We start from the raw sequence: 22,747 nt of genomic DNA on the forward strand, positions 1-22,747 counted from the left end.
ATAGACTCTAGCTCGCGAAACAAAAGCAGAAAACCTCACCTCTAGAAGACATCCGGAGTGGGAATTGGCAGAAGGGCACCACCTCGCCATACATTCGATCCTGAAGTTCACACCATAAACCATCATCAACAGCATCCACATCCTAGACATCAACTCCTTCATTCATCTCGTTGTAATCCAAAACATAGTGTGAATTTGTACGCATACCACATCAATCATTGATCTTTTATTGACATGAACACATCGATGATGTCTTGTGTCTCTATGTCTGATTAATTCCCTAGTTATCATGGACACGGATGAACCCTAGCATTTATATGATATGAACACCGATAAGATATATGATCTTCGTAATACGGTTGTGGTAATATTCTTCTTGATATTGTGTGTATGTCGTTTGCACAACATTTAGCCCATTGGGATTTGAAGAATATTATTATCTTTGTGATGTGGGGTTAGAGATACAATGGTGACAAAGGCTACCCATCTTCTTAGAGGATCATTGGTATGTAAATAATGATGACCCATGTGTTTTATGCGGCGTCCTTATTGATCGTCGTACTCCATCGGTAGGTATTGGAGGGATAGTGGTGGCGTCTGTGACGCAGAGTTGCGGTAGTATGCACATAGCCCACACAATACACATATAACATGGATTACATATGTCAATGAAAGATTGTGTTTCTACACAATCAAGTATCATAAATACAGGTGGTGAATCTGAACTTCCTGAGAATGCCTTTAGCCTTAGATGCATTTTTTGTTGGGGAATGTAGTAATTTCAAAAAATTTCCTACGCACACGCAAGATCACGGTGATGCATAGCAAAGAGAGGGGAGAGTGTGATCTACGTACCCTCGTAGACCGACAGCGGAAGCATTATGACAACGCGGTTGATGTAGTCGTACGTCTTCACGGCCCGACCGATCAAGCACCGAAACTGCGGCACCTCCGAGTTTTAGCACACGTTCAGCTCGATGATGATCCCCGGACTCCAATCCAGCAAAGTGTCGGGGAAGAGTTCCGTCAGCACGATGGCGTGGTGACGATCTTGATGTTCTACCGTCGCAGGGCTTCGCCTAAGCACCGCTACAATATTATCGAGGAGTATGGTGGAAGGGGGCAACAAAATTCTTTCCTTCGGGTCTATGATAGAAGGTGTATCCAATAGTTTCTTTTGGATATCCTATGAAGACACATTTCTCCGATTTGGGTTCGAGCTTATCAGGTTGAAGCTTTTTCATAGCATCGCAGCCCCAAACTTTCAGAAACGACAACTTTGGTTTCTTGCCAAACCACAGTTCATAAGGCGTCGTCTCAACGGATTTTGATGGTGCCCTATTTAACGTGAATGCGGCTGTCTCTAGAGCATAACCCCAAAACGATAGCGGTAAATCAGTAAGAGACATAATAGATCGCACCATATCTAGTAAAGTACGATTACGACATTCGGACACACCATTACGCTGTGATGTTCCGAGTGGCGTGAGCTGCGAAACTATTCCGCATTGTTTCAAATGTACACCAAACTCGTAACTCAAATATTCTCCTCCACGATCAGATCGTAGGAATTTTATTTTCTTGCTTTGATGATTTTCAACTTCACTCTGAAATTCTTTGAACTTTTCAAATGTTTCACACGTATGTTTCATTAAGTAGATATACCCATATCTGCTTAAGTCATTTGTGAAGGTGAGAAAATAACGATATCCGCCACGAGCCTCAACATTCATCGGACCACATACATCTGTATGTATGATTTCCAACAAATCTATTGCTCTCTCCATAGTACCGGAGAACGGTGTTTTTGTCATCTTACCCATAAGGCACGGTTCGCAAGTACCAAGTGATTCATAATCAAGTGGTTCCAAAAGTCCATCAGTATGGAGTTTCTTCATGCGCTTTATACCGATATGACCTAAACGGCAGTGCCACAAATAAGTTGCACTATCATTATCAACTCTGCATCTTTTGGCTTCAACATTATGAATATGTGTGTCACTACTATTGAGATTTAATAAGAATAGACCATTCTTCATGAGTGCATGACCATAAAAGATTTTACTCATAAAAATAGAACAACCATTATTCTCTGATTTAAATGAATAACCATCTCGCATCAAACAAGATCCAGATATAATGTTCATGCTCAACGCTGGCACCAAATAACAATTATTTAGGTCTAATAATAATCCCGAAGGTAGATGTAGAGGTAGCGTGCCGACCGCGATCACATCGACTTTGGAACCATTTCCCATGCGCATCGTCACCTCGTCCTTAGTCAATCTTTGCTTAATCCGTAGTCCCTGTTTCGAGTTGCAAATGTTAGCAACAGAACTAGTATCAAATACCCAGGTGCTACTGCGAGCATTAGTAAGGTACACATCAATAACATGTATATCGCATATACCTTTGTTCATCTTGCCATCCTTCTTATCCGCCAAATACTTGGGGCAGTTCCGCTTCCAGTGACCAGACTGCTTGCAGTAGAAGCACTCAGTTTCAGGCTTAGGTCCAGATTTGGGTTTCTTCTCTTTAGCAGCAACTTGCTTGCTGTTCTTTTTGAAGCTCCCCTTCTTCTTCCCTTTGCCCTTTTTCTTGAAACTAGTGGTCTTGTTGACCATCAACACTTGATGCTCCTTCTTGATTTCTACCTCCGCAGCTTTCAGCATTGCGAAGAGCTCGGGAATAGTCTTATTCATCCCTTGCATAATATAGTTCATCGCGAAGCTCTTGTAGCTAGGTGGCAGTGATTGGAGAATTCTGTCAATGACGCAATCATCTGGAAGATTAACTCCCAATTGAATCAAGTGATTATTATACCCAAACATTTTGAGTATATGCTCACTGACAGAACTATTCTCCTCCATCTTGCAGCTATAGAACTTATTGGAGACTTCATATCTCTCAATCCGGGCATTTGCTTGAAATATTAACTTCAACTCCTGGAACATCTCATATGCTCCATGACGTTCAAAACGTCGTTGAAGTCCCGATTCTAAGCCGTAAAGCATGGCACACTGAATTATCGAGTAGTCATCAGCTTTGCTCTGCCAGACATTCATAACATCTGGTGTTGCTCCAGCAGTAGGCCTGGCACTCAGCGGTGCTTCCAGGACGTAATTCTTCTGTGCAGCAATGAGGATAATCCTCAAGTTACGGACCCAGTCCGTGTAATTGCTACCATCATCTTTCAACTTTGCTTTCTCAAGGAACGCATTAAAATTCAATGAAACAACAGCACGGGCCATCTATCTACAATCAAACATAAACAAGCAAGATACTATCAGGTACTAAGTTCATGATAAAATTTAAGTTCAATTAATCATATTACTAAAGAACTCCCACTTAGATAGACATCCCTCTAATCCTCTAAGTGATCACGTGATCCAAATCAACTAAACCATGTCCGATCATCACGTGAGATGGAGTAGTTTCATTGGTGAACATCACTATGTTGATCATATCTACTATATGATTCATGCTCGACTTTTCGGTCTCCGTGTTCCGAGGCCGTATTTGTATATGCTTGGCTCGTCAAGTATAACCTGAGTATTCCGCGTGTGCAACTGTTTTGCACCCGTTGTATTTGAACGTAGAGCCTATCACACCCGATCATCACGTGGTGTCTCAGCATGAAGAACTTTCACAACGGTGCATACTCAGGGAGAACACTTCTTGATAATTAGTGAGAGATCATCTTAAAATGCTACTGTCAATCAATGCAAGATAAGATGCATAAAAGATAAACATCACATGCAATCAATATAAGTGATATGATATGGCCATCATCATCTTGTGCTTGTGATCTCCATCTTCGAAGCACCATCATGATCACCATCGTCACCGGCGCGACACCTTGATCACCATCGTAGCATCGTTGTCGTCTCGCCAATCTTATGCTTCCACGACTATCGCTACCGCTTAGTAAAGCATTACAGCGCAATTGCATTGCATACAATAAAGCGACAACCATATGGCTCCTGCCAGTTGCCGATAACTCGGTTACAAAACATGATCATCTCATACAATAAAATTTAGCATCATGTCTTGACCATATCACATCACAACACGCCTTGCAAAAACAAGTTAGACGTCTTCTACTTTGTTGTTGCAAGTTTTACGTGGCTGCTACGATCTTAAGCAAGAACCAATCTTACCTACGCATCAAAACCACAATGATAGTTTTTCAAGTTGGTGCTGTTTTAACCTTCGCAAGGACCGGGCGTAGCCACACTCGGTTCAACTAAAGTTGGAGAAACTGACACCCGCTAGCCACCTGTGTGCAAAGCACGTCGGTAGAACCAGTCTCGCGTAAGCGTACGCGTAATGTCGGTCCGGGCCGCTTCATCCAACAATACCGCCGAACCAAAGTATGACATGCTGGTAAGCAGTATGACTTATATCGCCCACAACTCACTTGTGTTCTACTCATGCATATAACATCAACACATAAAACCAGGCTCTGATACCACTGTTGGGAACGTAGTAATTTCAAAAACTTTCCTACGCACACGCAAGATCATGGTGATGCATAGCAATGAGAGGGGAGAGTGTGATTTACATACCCTCGTAGACCGACAGCGGAAGCGTTATGACAACGCGGTTGATGTAGTCGTACGTCTTCACGTCCCGACCGATCAAGCACCGAAACTACGACACCTCTGAGTTTTAGCACACGTTCAGCTCGATGACGATCCTCGGACTCCGATCCATCACGACGGCGTGGTGACGATCTTGATGTTCTACCGTCGCAGGGCTTCGCCTAAGCACCGCTATAATATTATCGAAGAGTATGGTGGAAGGGGGCACCACACACGGCTAAGAAAACGATCACGTGGATCAACTTGTGTCTAGGGGTGCCCCCTGCCCCCGTATATAAAGGAGCAAGGGGAGGAGGCCGGCCGTCCCTAGGGCGCGCCAAGGAGGAGGAGTCCTCCTCCTAGTAGGAGTAGGACTCCCCTCTTTCCTACTCCTACTAGGAGGGGGAAAGGAAGGGGAAGAGGGAGAAGGAAAGGGGAGGCGCCCCCCCTCTCCTAGTCCAATTCGGACCAGAGGGGGAGGGGGTGCACGGCCCACCCTGGCCGCCCCTCTCTCTCTCCACTAGGGCCCGTAAGGCCCATTACTTCTCCCGGGGGGGTTCCGGTAACCCTCCGGCACTCCGGTTTTCTCCGAAATCATCCGGAACACTTCCGGTGTCCGAATATAGCCGTCCAATATATCAATCTTTATGTCTCGACCATTTCGAGACTCCTCGTCATGTCCGTGATCACATCCGGGACTCCGAACTAACTTCGGTACATCAAAACTCATAAACTCATAATATAACTGTCATCGAAACCTTAAGCGTGCGGACCCTACAGGTTCGAGAACAATGTAGACATGACCGAGACACGTCTCCGGTCAATAACCAATAGCGGAACCTGGATGCTCATATTGGCTCCCACATATTCTACGAAGATCTTTATCGGTCAAACCGCATAACAACATACGTTGTTCCCTTTGTCATCGGTATGTTACTTGCCCGAGATTCGATCGTCGGTATCTCAATACCTAGTTCAATCTCGTTACCGGCAAGTCTCTTTACTCATTTCGTAATACATCATCTCGCAACTAACTTATTAGTTGCAATGCTTGCAAGGCTTATGTGATGTGCATTACCGAGAGGGCCCAGAGATCCCTCTCTGACAATCGGAGTGACAAATCCTAATCTCGAAATATGCCAACCCAACATTTACCTTTGGAGACACCTGTAGAGCTCCTTTATAATCACCCAGTTACGTTGTGACGTTTGGTAGCACACAAAGTGTTCCTCCGGCAAATGGGAGTTGCATAATCTCATAGTCATAGGAACATGTATAAGTCATGAAGAAAGCAATAGCAACATACTAAACGATCGGGTGCTAAGCTAATGGAATGGATCATGTCAATCACATCATTCTCTTAATAATGTGATCCCGTTAATCAAATGACAACACATGTCTATGGTTAGGAAACATAACCATCTTTGATTAACGAGCTAGTCAAGTAGAGGCATACTAGTGACGTTTAGTTTGTCTATGTATTTACACAAGTATTATGTTTCCGGATAATACAATTCTAGCATGAATAATAAACATTTATCATGATATAAGGAAATAAAATAATAACATTATTATTGCCTCTAGGGCATATTTCCTTCAGTTTTCATCATTCCCATTACTCTCTTGTTCTTAATTACTATTATTCTGCACTTTAATTCTTGCTCTTGCACACATACTCTTGCAATATTTCCTTCTTCACACCGCTTTTGCTTGGGATCAAATATAACTTGCAAACACACTCAGATAAATCTCTATAAGGGGCAAAAGACCAGTTCCTTGGCCCTTTGTGGGATCGACACTCTTATGTTGAAAACAACTACAACTAAATTATGTGCAATTGCAGGACATCAAGCTATTTTCTTGTTTCATTGTCGAGAAGCTCTGATTTGGTCATTTTTACAAGTTGAAAGTGTATTTATCTCTAAATGGTATTTTGGTGTGATGATAATGTGGTTAGTAGAAGTAATGATGGTTGCTAACATTTATCTCAGGTCATTGCTTCCTTGGATATTTATCGTGGAGATGGTTAACCCCCCTCTCCCGCCCCCACTTCAAAAAAAAACCAAAGGCATATCCCATGGGTTGTCCAGAGAGATATGCGGTCACAGAACTACGACCAGATCCGAGCAAATCTATCAAGGACAGATCTGCCGTAGACACACCTCCACACACCCACCGACGATGCTAGACACATCACCGGGATGGGGGCTAGGCGGGCAGAACCTTATTCCATCTTCAGAGAGCCGCCACCTTCTTGTCTTCCTGAGCAGGACACAAACCCTAAAAAACTCAAAGGAACATCTAGAAACATAGCCCTCCTGCTGGCAAGGGCCGGGATCCACCACCCCGCCATGGCCCTAAGGCCACCGGAGACGAGGTGGACTGGCGGCGGCGCTGACGGGAGGCAGAGGAACCCTAAGCTTTTCTTGAGGGAGGAGGCAGCTGTGTGAGAACTTTTGACCTTTGTATCATGAGCTTTGTTAATGGAGTTGGATCTTATGATGCCCATCTATTCTTTTCTTTTTGTTGTTGTTGAATTGAGTCTTGCTCCTCTGTGAGTTTCTTTATGCTGATAGTATCTTTTAGGAACGGTGGGCAGAAGGGAAATTCGCAGGGGCACGCACCTGCCAAGCCCTGTCCGACTGCTCGATTGCCTCACGATTCGTGAAGTCGTTCGATCCCGCGCGAGGGCACAATAAGTTTTAAGTTTCCGTCGTTGAAACTTATGCTTTTTTATCTGGAACTTGTAATTTTCTCGCTCTGTTTTACAAGTTTCATAGATAAATTTTAAGATATTTTTTTGGCGACCGTAGGCAAAAAAATTATGATTTTATCGTTGGTGCGTACTAAGTTTCAAGAGTTAAAATTTAACATTTATTTTTAAAATTCATCGAAACGTATTCAAAATGGATCTTATTTGAAAGTCCTAGTCACGAGAAACATGGATATGAAAACATAACTTAATTTGTACTTTATATTCAAAAGCACTTGCCTGTCAGAAATCCTGTCCCGTGAGCACAAGCATGCTACAAGCCGGTGGCGCTTGACCATAGCCCCTCCTAGGGCGCCGTTGTGGGGGTCACGGTGGAGGCTTCAGACTCGATTCTCAGTAGCACGGTGGTCGGAGCATGGTGCCGGGCGGCTAGAGGGCAGGTGCTAGGGCGTGAATACTCGTTCCCACTAGGAATCATGGAACCTGGAGGCATTTTGACGCTCGTGGGTTTGGCTGAATCTTTTGGGATGGAGGGGCTATATTTCAGCTCGCTCCAAAAACGTTTTGGGATCTGAAAGCCTATTCGGGATCAGTCAGATGGATATAGTGACAGTTAACCAGAAAAGAAAAACTGTATACCTACCATAATCTGCTAAGGGCAAAACTGTCGCTGGCTAGCATGCAAAGCTGGGCTTTGTTGAGGATTTATCCTGTTTAACTTCAAGGGTAAGACTACAATGATGTTCAAAATCCTCTACCTACTTGCTACAACCTCCAGGATAAAAGGTGCAGTCACAAATAACAGGGGTCACAGATCATCAGGAACTTAACATTATACTATCAATATTCTACCCCATGTTAAAAGCAATATCTGAACAATCATCCTGAGAATTATCTTGATAGCCTAATATATGAGGAATATATTAAGTCGGACCTGAAAGGTCTACATAGTACCTCAGGTTTTCAGGTTCTATTGAAAACACATCCGATATTTAGCAACCATCCTATTCATGTTAGTAATCCGTTATTGCTGTCTACGACCAACCTCATGGAATCTAGCCCTCGTCTCTAGTCCATCAGAACCTTCAAACAAACCGTTCTGCACCGAGTTTTGGTGATCCATTGCTGTGGGTTGCACTTGTGTGTCCCCCTTCCGGATTATGAATGTGCTGGATGTATGCGTGAGGCCATAGACCTGTCAATGAACAATGTATCAATAATCTTGACAAAGATGAAAGAAGATAACGATCTTAAGCTTGCGAACAGAGCAGATTACAGTAGGATATGAGATAGCCCTGCAACATCAACCTAGTAGTTTATAACATATTAAACCACAATAAAAATGCATCAAATATAAGAATTTCTCACCATGTGCATGGCACTAGATTAGTAAAAATTGTTTGGTGTGAAGGGCACCCATTGTCAATTGTGGTAACAAAAGATGAAGATTAGTCTGAGCACTTCAAGGGATATTGTCGAAGAGTTACCAAATTATACGACGGAACTGGAAATTGGACACAAAACCTCCACGTTATCTGTTTTCATACATGCTACTGTATCATCAGTGCCGCATAACAACCCAAGTATATTACAGAACACACAATGAAAACCTTTGCTCTGATGATTTTGTACAAATGAGTGTGGTTATAATGCTTGAAGGCTAGATCTTGATGCCAATTTTCACATTGCAAAGCACTTTCCAATCGACACCAGTGGTTTCTAAGAACTATTCCCTAACTCTGTGGGGTCTTGTGAGTTACCCTAAAAGAAGTATGAAGCATACCATTTTCGTCAGACGGCAGAGGAAAAAATTGCAGGTAGCACAAAGAAGCAACCACCAGTCCTGCAGAATTTTAGTTAACACATTAGATTATCAAGAATTACGTGTACAACACTTTTAACTTCTATCTTTATTTGTTTCGCAACGTAATCTTTAATAGATAACCATGTCAGACCTACCCAGAACTCCACCAGTGCACACATCTTGCCAATGATGCCGGTAGTCGTCTACTCGAGAAACAGCCACTAAGGCTGCACCAAGCAGAGGGAGAAAAATAATGCAGAGTTTTGCAACATGGCCTCTTCGATCAAAAACTTTGATTTTACCAGCTAGATACCATGACAGAAACCCGAGGCCAGCAAAAGACACTGAGAAACAGAAAATTTGTGAGTCGTTCACCTCAAGAACAGGTAGCATGTAAAAGCTCTTGCAGTTTAGAGTATCAGCAATCATAGTTTTTGCATTGCTGAGGTAAAAGGGAACTGACGAACATGCTTTCACTTACAAGAAGTATGACCACTTGGGAAACTCTTGTGACCTTCTTTGATATCACTCGCTTTACCATGACACAGGACGCCCGTAGTAAAATTGTCATAGGCCTGAACATCAAGCAAAGCCATAAGTTGCACAGAAAGGTCAGATGAAATCGTGCGAAGGGCTCCACTCAAACAATCATTGAAAGATCAACCGAAGGTGAGCACATTACAGGTACTCCGTCAGGAAAACAGCGCCAAAAGAAATCTGGACGTGGCCGACCAACACCATCCTTAATCGCATCAGTTAAAACTGCAGTTATAGCCACTGAAAAGAGGAGACCTGGTAGGACAAGCTAGATTTCAGATTAATTGCATAAGAATAAGATATCACAAACTTGCACGGAAGAATATGAATGAACCTAGTATGGCATGATGCAAATCATAGACATTCCTCCTCTTGATGTATATACTGGTCATGATAATCATAGGTCCAATGATACCATATATCTGCACAATCACGATAATTCAAGACAATGTACTTAGGAGGTTCATGAAAATAAACAGGGTAGAACTAAGAGTTCAAAATATATACCGGCACCGTCCAAAATGGCACCGTGTTGTCTTTCATGGGATATCGGAGATCCGTTAGCATGTCCGATCCAACAAATCGATGGAATGGTTCTATTTTATTTAGTACTACATCCACCACAACTAGAATAACCAGCACAATCCAGTCATACATATGTAGCCTTGCAATTTTAGCTCCATGCGATGTTACATAGGGTGGTGGAACTGCCACACGAATAGGTGCTGATGGAGATGGCATCGCTTCCCGAGTTTTGATCTGTCAATCCATCCACCGAATAGATTTAAGAAACCACTAAATCAATTATAACAAGCATGTCTATTTGTCAAAGAAACAATAAACTTTCAATCACCACATTCAAGAACCTTGAGCATCGAAGAGATGGTTAAGGCAATACTTGCACCTGTTTCTATATTGTAGACTAGCAGCCCAGGAACAAGGGTTCTTTAGCATCAGCTAAGTTATGAAATTTGACTATTTGGGAAAATACACAGTTTGAGTAAGAATCTTGTTAGGTGATGAAAATCTAAACTGATTCATTTTTGTTACTCTTACTCACAGAACATGCGCCCTTTGTGCTGTAGATGTTCAAGAGAGATATCGTGTCCTAGAACAATCACGTGACTGTAAGGTTAAGGTAATGAACCTATAATGCCAATTGCTGGATGCCTGGATGTTCAACACAAACATAATAAAATAGGACGAGGCAAAACTAGAACAATCCGTCATTATCAGCACACAACCGAAGGTACGAACGGAAATAGAGGTCCTCGATTAAACTATATACCACTAATAAGTAAACAAACTAACTAAATATGGCGATGCCATAATCAACAATTCACCAGACATCACATTTCTTTTGCTTAAACAGTGTAAGTGATAACATGGGCTGCAGTAAAGATATGCGTGACACTGCGCCACGGCAGACAAGGGGAATGCCGTGCAGTTATGTTGCAAAATTGTTGCAGGTTCAGTATCAAGTGGAAGTTGCAAGAATAAAGGAGGAACAGCAACCCCTTCGCGTTATTCGCAACCCTGCCTAGTGCAATCAGGGCATGGTGGCTTCCATTGGTGGCACAAACACAGTGCGCACAAGGCGCTCGACTATTCGCCGCCCCCAGCCACCGAGGCTTTGGCCTTCATGGTGCGAAATTAGTCACCACAAGTTCACGAGAGGAGCGCGCATGCACATCAGATCCCGGGATAAGATCAAACCTGTAGCAAAGCTAGCTCCTCGGAAAAGAAGCACCGATTTGCCTGATCACCTCCTCCCCTCCCCTCGGCACGGCTGTGAGAAAACAAGAAGGCGAATCAACCACCATCCACAAGTAGTCATGCCACTACGCAAAATGCGGAGAAGGGGTGTGTAACCAACCTGCGACCCCACGATCTTTCCAGGCCCGTTTCCCTCTTCTTGTAGCGGTTGACATCAGGCGATGCGGCGGAGGGAAGAAGAAGAAGAACCCGTTCGTCGTTGGCTGGCCATCTCGATGTTTTCCATTGACGAATTTCTTGACCAACGACAAAGGTGGGCGCGCAGGGAAGGAGGAGGATGAGGAGCCCTCTAGGGGGCAGGCGCTGATGAAAGACTGGGAGGACGAGGAGCCCGCCAGGGGGCAGGCGCTGATGAAAGACTGGCGAAATTTGGGGGGTGCCGGCGGGCGGCAGTTGGAACTTGACCGGTATAGGCGGAGAGCTCGATCCGCATCCCTCCCTCCACCCACAAAAGATGGGCAAAAAACGTGAGCGTGACCCCAAACGGACGTTCGTCTTTATCCGAATTTTGTCCATTTAGATAAAAAAACGAACATACGCGTTCGGTTTGGGTCGTTCGTCAACTTGTGCATGCAACGAGAACAATCCATCGCAAACTGTCCGACCTAGACCCCACCATGCCTCGCCCGTGCTCGCACGCCGGCATCGCCCGTCTGCATGCCCGTGCGCCGGTAGCGCTCATCTGCACGCTCGCGCGCCGGCCGCTCTCGCCCTGCAAGCCCAAGCTAGCATGCACCCGCGGCGGCTCGCTAGCTAGCTAGCAAGCACGCGCACGCGCACGGGCTGGCTAGCTAGCTAGCCAAGCCGGCGCCATCAGCGTGCGGCCGGTCGCCGCATCGACGCAGTCGCCCACATCTGCCAGCATGTCGCCCGATGCACCGACGCGTTCGTTGTTGATGTGCCTGTGCGCCGTCGCGTCCCGCACAGCACAGCCGCCACGGCGCACCGGTGCTCGCGTTCCCCGCCTGCCACGGCCGCCCTGCTGCCTGAGCCTGCGGCCACGCCCGGTGGAGAGGACGCAGCGGCTCGCTCGCTCCGCACGCCGCAGCCGCGCCCATCGTGCCTTGCCAGCACCAGCAACCCCGGCGCACCGTGCTCGCCGGCCCCGCCTTGCACCCCCTGCTGCCGCGCCCTCGGCCACGGTCCGCGGGAGAGGAGGGGCAGCATCGGCTCTGCTCCGGCCGTAGCGCCGCAGCCGCTCCCCGGTTCGTGCCCCACAGCGCTTGGCTGTCGCCCGGCGTGGCGCTCGTCCGTGCCGGCCGCGTCTCGCCTGCCGCTCCCGCTCGCTCCGACCAGGCCACCGCGAGCTTCGTCCGATGGGGAGAGAGGAAGGCCCGCGCGCCGCCGCCAACGTCCCCTGAGGTCTGACGGCCGTGCTCGGCCCCGCGCCTGCACGCCCTGCCCACCAGAGGTCGGCCCCGGGCCTGCCAGATTCGCCAGCGTCGAGCTCGCGCCCGTGCTCTCCGGCGTCCGCACCGTATTCGCCCGCCGCCTGCTTCGCGCCCACACCCTGCTCCGGCCGCCGCCTGCGCCGCACCGCGTCCCGCTCCGGCCGGCGCCGCGCCGCTCCGGTAGGCACAGCCATGTGGCTGCATGTGTTGATGGGTAGGTGGACACGGTGGGCCAAGGGAGAGAGGGTGATATGTGGGGCACGCTCGAACACAGGCGGACGAAGAGGACGCGGAGGCGTCCGTTTTCTGTCCGCTTTTGCCTCAAATTCAGACCAACTTTGGATCAGAGATGGGGTGAAACGGACATGAAGTGGACGAAAAAGTAAAATGGGGTCTGCCGTTGGATCGTTGCATGTGTCCGTTTTTATTCAAACTGCGTCCGGCGGACAAGATAGAGTCTTGCGATGAAGATGTCCTAAGACGTTATTTTAAGAAAAATCAAAATCAAACTTTTCAGTTTAAAAAATCTAAAAAAATACATACGTGTGTACATAAGGAAGGATGTATTGTACGTGTGTTAAAATTTCATAATGAAATACTATGAATTTGCGAGCTGCACAAAAGAACAAATTTGTGAGGGGCGTCAAGATAGTCCTAAATTATCATGCTTTTACCCAAGATTGTGGATGTTGCTCGGATTGAGCAATTCAGACCCATCTACCTGTTGAACGTTAGTTTTAAAATCTTTATAAGGATGGGCACTAATAGATTGTCTGATATTTCTCATACGGTCGTGCGCCCAACACATACTGTCTTTATGCCTGGTCGCAATATTCTTGAGAGAGTGGTTGTCCTCCATGAGACGATCCATGAGCTCCACACTAAGAAACTTGATGGAGTTTCATTTAAGGTGGACTCCGAAAAGGCATATGACAAAGTCAAGTGGCATTTTCTTCAACAAGCCCTTCGCATGAAAGATTTTGCGGCTGAATAAAGGAAACAAATGGCTTCCTACATTCAAGGCAGGAGTGTTGGGTTAAGGTGAACGATGACATCAATCATTATTTCCAAACCCGGAAGGGACTGAGGCAAGGTGATCCCATGTCACCAATCTTATTTCATATTGTAGCAGATATGTTGGTATTCTTATAACAAGAGCTAAGGAGGATGGTCGGGTTGGGGGTTGAAAAAGCATGGTACCCCCATGTTTGGTTTTGGTAATTGATAACTATCTCTATGGACTAATGGTTGCCTTGAGTTATATTTGAAGGGTTTGTCCATAGGCTTTTCTCGAAGTCCATTTGTTGGTTTCAAGGAGTTTATGTGTTGATCAAGGTGCTATTCAAGGAATTATCCAAAGAGTGGTCATATAGAAGACATGACTCAAGGTTCATCAAGACTAAGTCAAAAAGTGAATCAAGTTGATCAACACATAAAGCGTAGAAGATGTACTGAGAGGGATCAAGTGACCCCATGGCATGATAAGCATTGCCCATTACACTTTATGTACTAACCCATGTGGTGTAGGGTAGAACCCTAGTTGCCCGACCTTTCACGATTGGAGCAAATCCCGCGGAGAACATGAAGAACACGAGGGGAAATCACGAGGGGAGACATGAGAAGAGACACGAGAGAATCACTCAAACCAACCAGAATGATCACACATATGCTAGATTCTCGAACCACAAAGAGATACATGATCCGAATCCAACAAAGGACGATACATAAGGTAACCGGTTCTTCTCCTTGAGGAGGCCTTGAATCAACAAGGGGATCTTCCCTGAAAGGGGTCTTGAATCCAAAGAGGATCTTCTCCAAAGAGGTGTCGGTCCCTCGCGGTGGAGTAGATCCAGATGGATGAGCGAAGCTCTATCTCACATATGAGCTAACACAACGCTAACCCTAGTACGGAGCTAAGGGACAAGTATGTATAGTCCAAGGGGTAAGTTGGGGGATACATGGGGTGAAACCCCTTTCACTGCGCACAGGTAGGGCGGTAGTACCGGTCATGGGGCGGTTGTACCACTGGGCGCTCAGGTACTGGTTCCTGGAGGTGCTTTCAGATGTGCTCAACGGTTGTGCCGGTGCTTGGGGCGGTTGTACCGGTCTGGTGGCTGTTACGGGGATAAACTGGTGCTGTACCAGCCTTGCATCGCTCGATCAGAGAAGCTTGGCCGGTAGTTGGGCGGTACAAGGGCGGTTGTACCGGTACTTCTGGGCTGGGCAGATTCTCTTCATGCTCTTGATGTCCATCTTGCACCATAACTTCTCCTTGGTTTCTTCCTTGGTACCTAAGCACACAAAGCATCTCCGTTTGAGGTAGTAGTCATGTCTCAAGTGGATCAAAGGGGGGTTCAACAAGGAGAGAGTTAACCTCGTTCTCGATAGCCCTTGTGAAGGAAATATGCCCTAGAGGCAATAATAAAGTTATTATTTATTTTCTTGTATCATGATAAATGTTTATTATTCATGCTAGAATTGTATTAACCGGAAACATAATACATGTGTGAATACATAGACAAACAGAGTGTCACTAGTATGCCTCTACTTGACTAGCTCGTTGATCAAAGATGGTTATGTTTCCTAACCATAGACATGAGTTGCCATTTGATTAACAGGATCACATCATTAGGAGAACGATGTGATTGACTTGACCCATTCCGTTAGCATAGCACTTGATCGTTTAGTTTGTTGCTATTGCTTTCTTCATGACTTATACATGTTCCTATGACTATGAGATTATGCAACTCCCGTTTACCGGAGGAACACTTTGTGTGCTACCAAACGTCACAACGTAACTGGGTGATTATAAAGGTGCTCTACAGGTGTCTCCGAAGGTACTTGTTGGGTTGGCGTATTTCGAGATTAGGATTTGTCACTCCGATTGTCGGAGAGGTATCTCTGGGCCCTCTCGGTAATGCACATCACTTAAGCCTTGCAAGCATTGCAGCTAATGAGTTAGTTGCGGGATGATGTATTACAGAACGAGTAAAGAGACTTGCCGGTAACGAGATTGAACTAGGTATTAAGATACCGACGATCGAATCTCGGGCAAGTAACATACCGATGACAAAGGGAACAACGTATGTTGTTATGCGGTCTGATCAATAAAGATCTTCATAGAATATTTAGGAGCCAATATGAGAATCCAGGTTCTGCTATTGGTTATTGACTGGAGACGTGTCTCGTTCATGTCTACATTGTTCTCGAACCCGTAGGGTCCGCACGCTTAACGTTACGATGACAGTTTAATTTTGAGTTTATATGTTTTGATGTACCGAAGGTTGTTCGGAGTCCCGGATGTGATCACGGACATGACGAGGAGTCTCGAAATGGTCGAGACATAAAGATTGATATATTGGAAGCCTATGTTTGGACATCGGAAGTGTTCCGGGTGAAATCGGCATTTTACCGGAGTACCGGGAGGTTACCGAAACCCCCCGGTAACCTAATGGGCCTTAATGGGCCTAGTGGAGGAATTAGAGAGGAGGCCAAAGGGGCAGCCGCGCGCCCCTCCCCCCCAACTCCGAATTGGACAAGGAGGGGGGCGGCGCCCCCCCTTTCCTTTCCCCTCTTTCTCTCCTTCCCCCAAGTCCTAGTCCAACATGGAAAAGGGGGGAGTCCTACTCCCGGTGGGAGTAGGACTCCTCCTGGCGCGCCCCTTGCCTGGCCACACCTCCTCCCTCTTGCTCCTTTATATACGGTGGCATGGGGCACCCCATAGACACAACAATTGATCATTGATCTCTTAGCCGTGTGCGGTGCCCCCATCCACCATAATCCTCGATAATATTGTAGCGGTGCTAAGGCGAAGCCCTGCGACGGTAGAACATCAAGATCGTCACCACGCCGTCGTGCTTATGGAACTCTTCCCCGACATTCTGCTGGATCGGAGTCCGGGGATCGTCATCGAGTTGAACGTGTGCTAGAACTCGGAGGTGCCGTAGTTTCGGTGCTTCATCGGTCGGGCCGTGAAGACGTACGACTACATCAACCGCGTTGTGCTAATGCTTTCACTTTCGGTCTACGAGGGTACATAGACAACACTCTCCTCTCTCGTTGCTATGCATCACCATGATCCTGCGTGTGCCTAGGAATTTTTTTGAAATTACTACGTTCCCCAACAGTGGCATCCGAGCCTAGGTTTTATGCGTTGATGTTGTGCACGAGTAGAACACAAGTGAGTTGTGGGCGATATAAGTCATACTGCTTACCAGCATGTCATACTTTGGTTTGGCGGTACTGTTGGATGAAGCGGCCCGGACTGACATTACGCGTACGCTTACGCGAGACTGGTTCTACCGACGTGCTTTGCACACAGGTGGCTGGCGGGTGTCAGTTTCTCCAACTTTAGTTGAACCAAGTGTGGCTACGCCTGATCCTTGCGAAGGTTAAAACAGCACCAACTTGACAAACTATCATTGTGGTTTTGATGCGTAGGTAAGAACGTTTCTTGCTAAGCCCGTAGCAGCCACGTAAAACTTGCAACAACAAAGTAGAGGACGTCTAACTTGTTTTTGCAAGGCATGTTGTGATGTGATATGGTCAAGACATGATGCTAAATTTTATTGTATGAGATGATCATGTTTTGTAACCGAGTTATCGGCAACTGGCAGGAGCCATATGGTTGTCGCTTTATTGTATGCAATGCAATCGCGCTGTAATGCTTTACTTTATCACTAAGTGGTAGCGATAGTCGTGGAAGCATAAGATTAGCGAGACGACAACGATGCTACGATGGAGATCAAGGTGTCGCGCCGGTGACGATGGTGATCATGACGGTACTTCAGAGATGGAGATCACAAGTACAAGATGATGATGGCCATATCATATCACTTATATTGATTGCATGTGATGTTTATCGTTTATGCATCTTATCTTGCTTTGATTGACGGTAGCATTATAAGATGATCCCTCACTAAATTATCAAAGTATAAGTGTTCTCCCTGAGTATGCACCGTTGCGAAAGTTCTTCGTGCTGAGACACCACGTGATGATCGGGTGTGATAGGCTCTACGTTCAAATACAATGGGTGCAAAACAGTTGCACACGCGGAATACTCAGGTTAAACTTGATGAGCCTAGCATATAACAGATATGGCCTCGGAACACGGAGACCGAAAGGTCGAGCGTGAATCATATAGTAGATATGATCAACATATTGATGTTCACCATTGATACTACTCCATCTCACGTGATGATCGGACATGGTTTAGTTGATTTGGATCACGTGATCACTTAGAGGATTAGAGGGATATCTTTCTAAGTGGGAGTTCTTAAGTAATATGATTAATTGAACTTAAATTTATCATGAACTTAGTACCTGATAGTATCTTGCTTGTCTATGTTTAATTGTAGATAGATGGCTCGTGATGTTGTTCTGTTGAATTTTAATGCGTTCCTTGAGAAAGCAAAGTTGAAAGATGATGGTAGCAATTACACGGACTGGGTCCGTAACTTGAGGATTACTCTCATTGCTGCACAGAAGAATTACGTCCTGGAAGCACCGCTAAGTGCCAAGCCTGCTGCAGGAGCAACACCAGATGTTATGAACGTCTGGCAGAGCAAAGCTGATGACTACTCGATAGTTCAGTGTGCCATGCTTTACGGCTTAGAACCGGGTCTTCAACGACGTTTTGAACATCATGGAGCATATGAGATGTTCCAGGAGTTGAATTTAATATTTCAAGCAAATGCCCGGATTGAGAGATATGAAGTCTCCAATAAGTTCGATAGCTGCAAGATGGAGGAGAATAGTTCTGTCAGTGAACATATACTCAAAATGTCTGGGTATCATAATCACTTGACTCAACTGGGGGTTAATCTTCCTATTGATTGTGTCATTGACAGAGTTCTTCAATCACTGCCACCAAGCTACAAAAGCTTCATGATGAACTATAATATGCAAGGGATGAATAAGACTATTCCCGAGCTCTTCGCGATGCTAAAAGCCGCGGAGGTAGAAATCAAGAAGGAGAATCGAGTGTTGATGGTCAATAAGACCACCAGTTTCAAGAAAAAGGGCAAAGGGAAGAAGAAAGGGAACTTCAAGAAGAACAGCAAACAAGTTGCTGCTCAGGAGAAGAAACCCAAGTCTGGACCTAAGCCTGAGACTGAGTGCTTCTACTACAAGCAGACTGGTCACTGGAAGCGGAACTGCCCCAAGTATTTGGCGGATAAGAAGGATGGCAAAGTGAACAAAGGTATATGTGATATACATGTTATTGATATGTACCTTACTAATGCTCGCAGTAGCACCTGGGTATTTGATACTGGTTCTGTTGCTAACATTTGCAACTCGAAACAGGGGCTACGAATTAAGCGAAGATTGGCTAAGGACGAGGTGACGATGCGCGTGTGAAATGGTTCCAAAGTCGATGTGATCGCGGTCGGCACGCTACCTCTACATCTACCTTCGGGATTAGTATTAGACCTAAATAATTGTTATTTGGTGCCAGCGTTGAGCATGAACATTATATCTGGATCTTTTTTGATGCAAGACGGTTATTCATTTAAATCAGAGAATAATGGTTATTCTATTTATATGAGTAATATCTTTTATGGTCATGCACCCTTGAAGAGTGGTCTATTTTTAATGAATCTCGATAGTAGTGATACACATATTCATAATGTTGAAATCAAAAGATGCAGAGTTGATAATGATAGTGCAACTTATTTGTGGCACTGCCGTTTAGGTCATATCGGTGTAAAGCGCATGAAGAAACTCCATACTGATGGACTTTTGGAACCACTTGATTATGAATCACTTGGTACTTGCAAACCGTGCCTCATGGGCAAGATGACTAAAACGCCATTCTCCGGTACTATGGAGAGAGCAACAGATTTTTTGGAAATCATACATACTGATGTATGTGGTCCGATGAATATTGAGGCTCTTGGCGGATATCGTTATTTTCTCACCTTCACAGATGACTTAAGCAGATATGGATATATCTACTTAATGAAACATAAGTCTGAAACGTTTGAAAAGTTCAAAGAATTTCAGAGTGAAGTTGAAAATCATTGTAACAAGAAAATAAAGTTTCTACGATCTGATCGTGGAGGAGAATATTTGAGTTATGAGTTTGGTGTACATTTGAAACAATGCGGAATAGTTTCGCAACTCACGCCACCCGGAACACCACAGCGTAATGGTGTGCCCGAACGTCGTAATCGTACTTTATTAGATATGGTGCGATCTATGATGTCTCTTACTGATTTACCACTATCATTTTGGGGTTATGCTTTAGAGACGGCTGCATTCACGTTAAATAGGACACCATCAAAATCCGTTGAGACGACGCCTTATGAATTGTGGTTTGGCAAGAAACCAAAGTTGTCGTTTCTGAAAGTTTGGGGCTGCGATGCTTATGTGAAAAAGCTTCAACCTGATAAGCTCGAACCCAAATCGGAGAAATGTGTCTTCATAGGATACCCAAAGGAGACTGTTGGGAACACCTTCTATCACAGATCCGAAGGCAAGACTTTTGTTGCTAAATTCGGAGTTTTTCTAGAGAAGGAGTTTCTCTCGAAAGAAGTGAGTGGGAGAAAAGTAGAACTTGATGAGGTAACTGTACCTGCTCCCTTATTGGAAAGTGGTTCATCACAGAAAATGGTTTCTACGACACCTACACCAATTAGTGAGGAAGCTAATGATAATGATCATGAAACTTCACATCAAGTTACTACCGAACCGCGTAGATCAACCAGAGTAAGATCCGACCAGAGTGGTACGGTAATCCTGTTCTGCAAGTCATGCTACTAGATCATGATGAACCTACGAACTATGAAGAAGCGATGGTGAGCCCAGATTCCGCAAAATGGCTAGAAGCCATGAAATCTAAGATTGGATCCATGTATGAGAACAAAGTATGGACTTTGGTTGACTTTCCTGTTGATCGGCAAGCAATTGAGAATAAATGGATCTTCAAGAAGAAGACTGACGCTAACGGTAATGTTACTGTCTACAAAGCTCGACTTGTTGCGAAAGGTTTTCGACAAGTTCAAGGGATTGACTACGATGAGACCTTCTCACCCATAGCGATGCTTAAGTCTGTCCGAATCATGTTTGCAATTGCCGCATTTTATGATTATGAAATTTGGCAGATGGATGTCAAAACTGCATTCCAGAATGGATTTCTGGAAGAAGAGTTGTATATGATGCAACCAGAAGGTTTTGTCGATCCAAAGGGAGCTAACAAAGTGTGCAAGCTCCAGTGATCCATTTATGGACTGGTGCAAGCCTTTCGGAGTTGGAATAAACGCTTTGATAGTGTGATCAAAGCATTTGGTTTTATACAGACTTTTGGAGAAGCCTATATTTACAAGAAAGTGAGTGGGAGCTCTGTAGCATTTCTGATATTATATGTGGATGACATATTATTGATTGGAAATAATATAGAATTTCTGGATAGCATAAAGGGATACTTGAATAAGAGTTTTTCAATGAAAGACCTCGGTGAAGCTGCTTACATATTGGGCATTAAGATCTATAGAGATAGATCAAGATGCTTAATTGGACTTTCACAAAGCACATACATTGACAAAGTTTTGAAGAAGTTCAAAATGGATCAAGCAAAGAAAGGGTTCTTGCCTGTGTTACAAGGTCTGAAGTTGAGTAAGACTCAATGTCCAACCACTGCAGAAGATAGAGAGAAAATGAAAGATGTTCCCTATGCTTCAGCCATAGGCTCTATCATGTATGCAATGCTGTGTACCAGACCTGATGTGTGCCTTGCTATAAGTCTAGCAGGGAGGTACCAAAGTAATCCAGGAGTGGATCACTGGACAGCGGTCAAGAACATCCTGAAGTACCTTAAAAGAACTAAGGATATGTTTCTCGTATATGGAGGTGACAAAGAGCTCATCGTAAATGGTTACATTGATGCAAGCTTTGACACTGATCCGGACGATTCTAAATCGCAAACCGGATACGTGTTTACATTAAACGGTGGAGCTGTTAGTTGGTGGAGTTCTAAACAAAGCGTCGTGGCGGGATCCATATGTGAAGCGGAGTACATAGCTGCTTCGGAAGCAGCAAATGAAGGAGTCTGGATGAAGGAGTTCATATCCGATCTAGGTGTCATACCTAGTGCATCGGGTCCAATGAAAATCTTTTGTGACAATACTGGTGCAATTGCCTTGGCAAAGGAATCCAGATTTCACAAGAGAACCAAGCACATCAAGAGACGCTTCAATTCCATTCGGGATTTAGTCCAAGTGGGAGACGTAGAAATTTGCAAGATACATACGGATCTGAATGTTGCAGACCTGCTGACTAAGCCTCTTCCACGAGCAAAACATGATCAGCACCAAGGCTCCATGGGTGTTAGAATCATTACTGTGTAATCTAGATTATTGACTCTAGTGCAAGTAGGAGACTGAAGGAAATATTCCCTTGAGGCAATAATAAAGTTATTATTTATTTCCTTGTATCATGATAAATGTTTATTATTCATGCTAGAATTGTATTAACCGGAAACATAATACATGTGTGAATACATAGACAAACAGAGTGTCACTAGTATGCCTCTACTTGACTAGCTCGTTGATCAAAGATGGTTATGTTTCCTAACCGTAGACATGAGTTGTCATTTGATTAACAGGATCACATCATTAGGAGAATTATGTGAGTGACTTGACCCATTCCGTTAGCATAGCACTTGATCGTTTAGTTTGTTGCTATTGCTTTCTTCATGACTTATACATGTTCCTATGACTATGAGATTATGCAACTCCCGTTTACCGGAGGAACACTTTGTGTGCTACCAAAAGTCACAACGTAACTGGGTGATTATAAAGGTGCTCTACAGGTGTCTCCGAAGGTACTTGTTGGGTTGGCGTATTTCGAGATTAGGATTTGTCACTCCGATTGTCGGAGAGGTATCTCTGGGCCCTCTCGGTAATGCACATCACTTAAGCCTTGCAAGCATTGCAGCTAATGA

General features: G+C 44.9%; 1 pseudogene; it reads right to left on the reverse strand.

Moving 5' to 3' along the window:
* Window positions 1-8,114: 8,114 nt before the first annotated feature.
* Window positions 8,115-11,600, reverse strand: LOC125544498 (annotated as a pseudogene).
* Between the last annotated feature and the right edge of the window lie 11,147 nt (window positions 11,601-22,747).

Source organism: Triticum urartu, chromosome 3 (genome assembly GCF_003073215.2).
Source record: "Triticum urartu cultivar G1812 chromosome 3, Tu2.1, whole genome shotgun sequence".
NCBI lineage: Eukaryota > Viridiplantae > Streptophyta > Magnoliopsida > Poales > Poaceae > Triticum > Triticum urartu.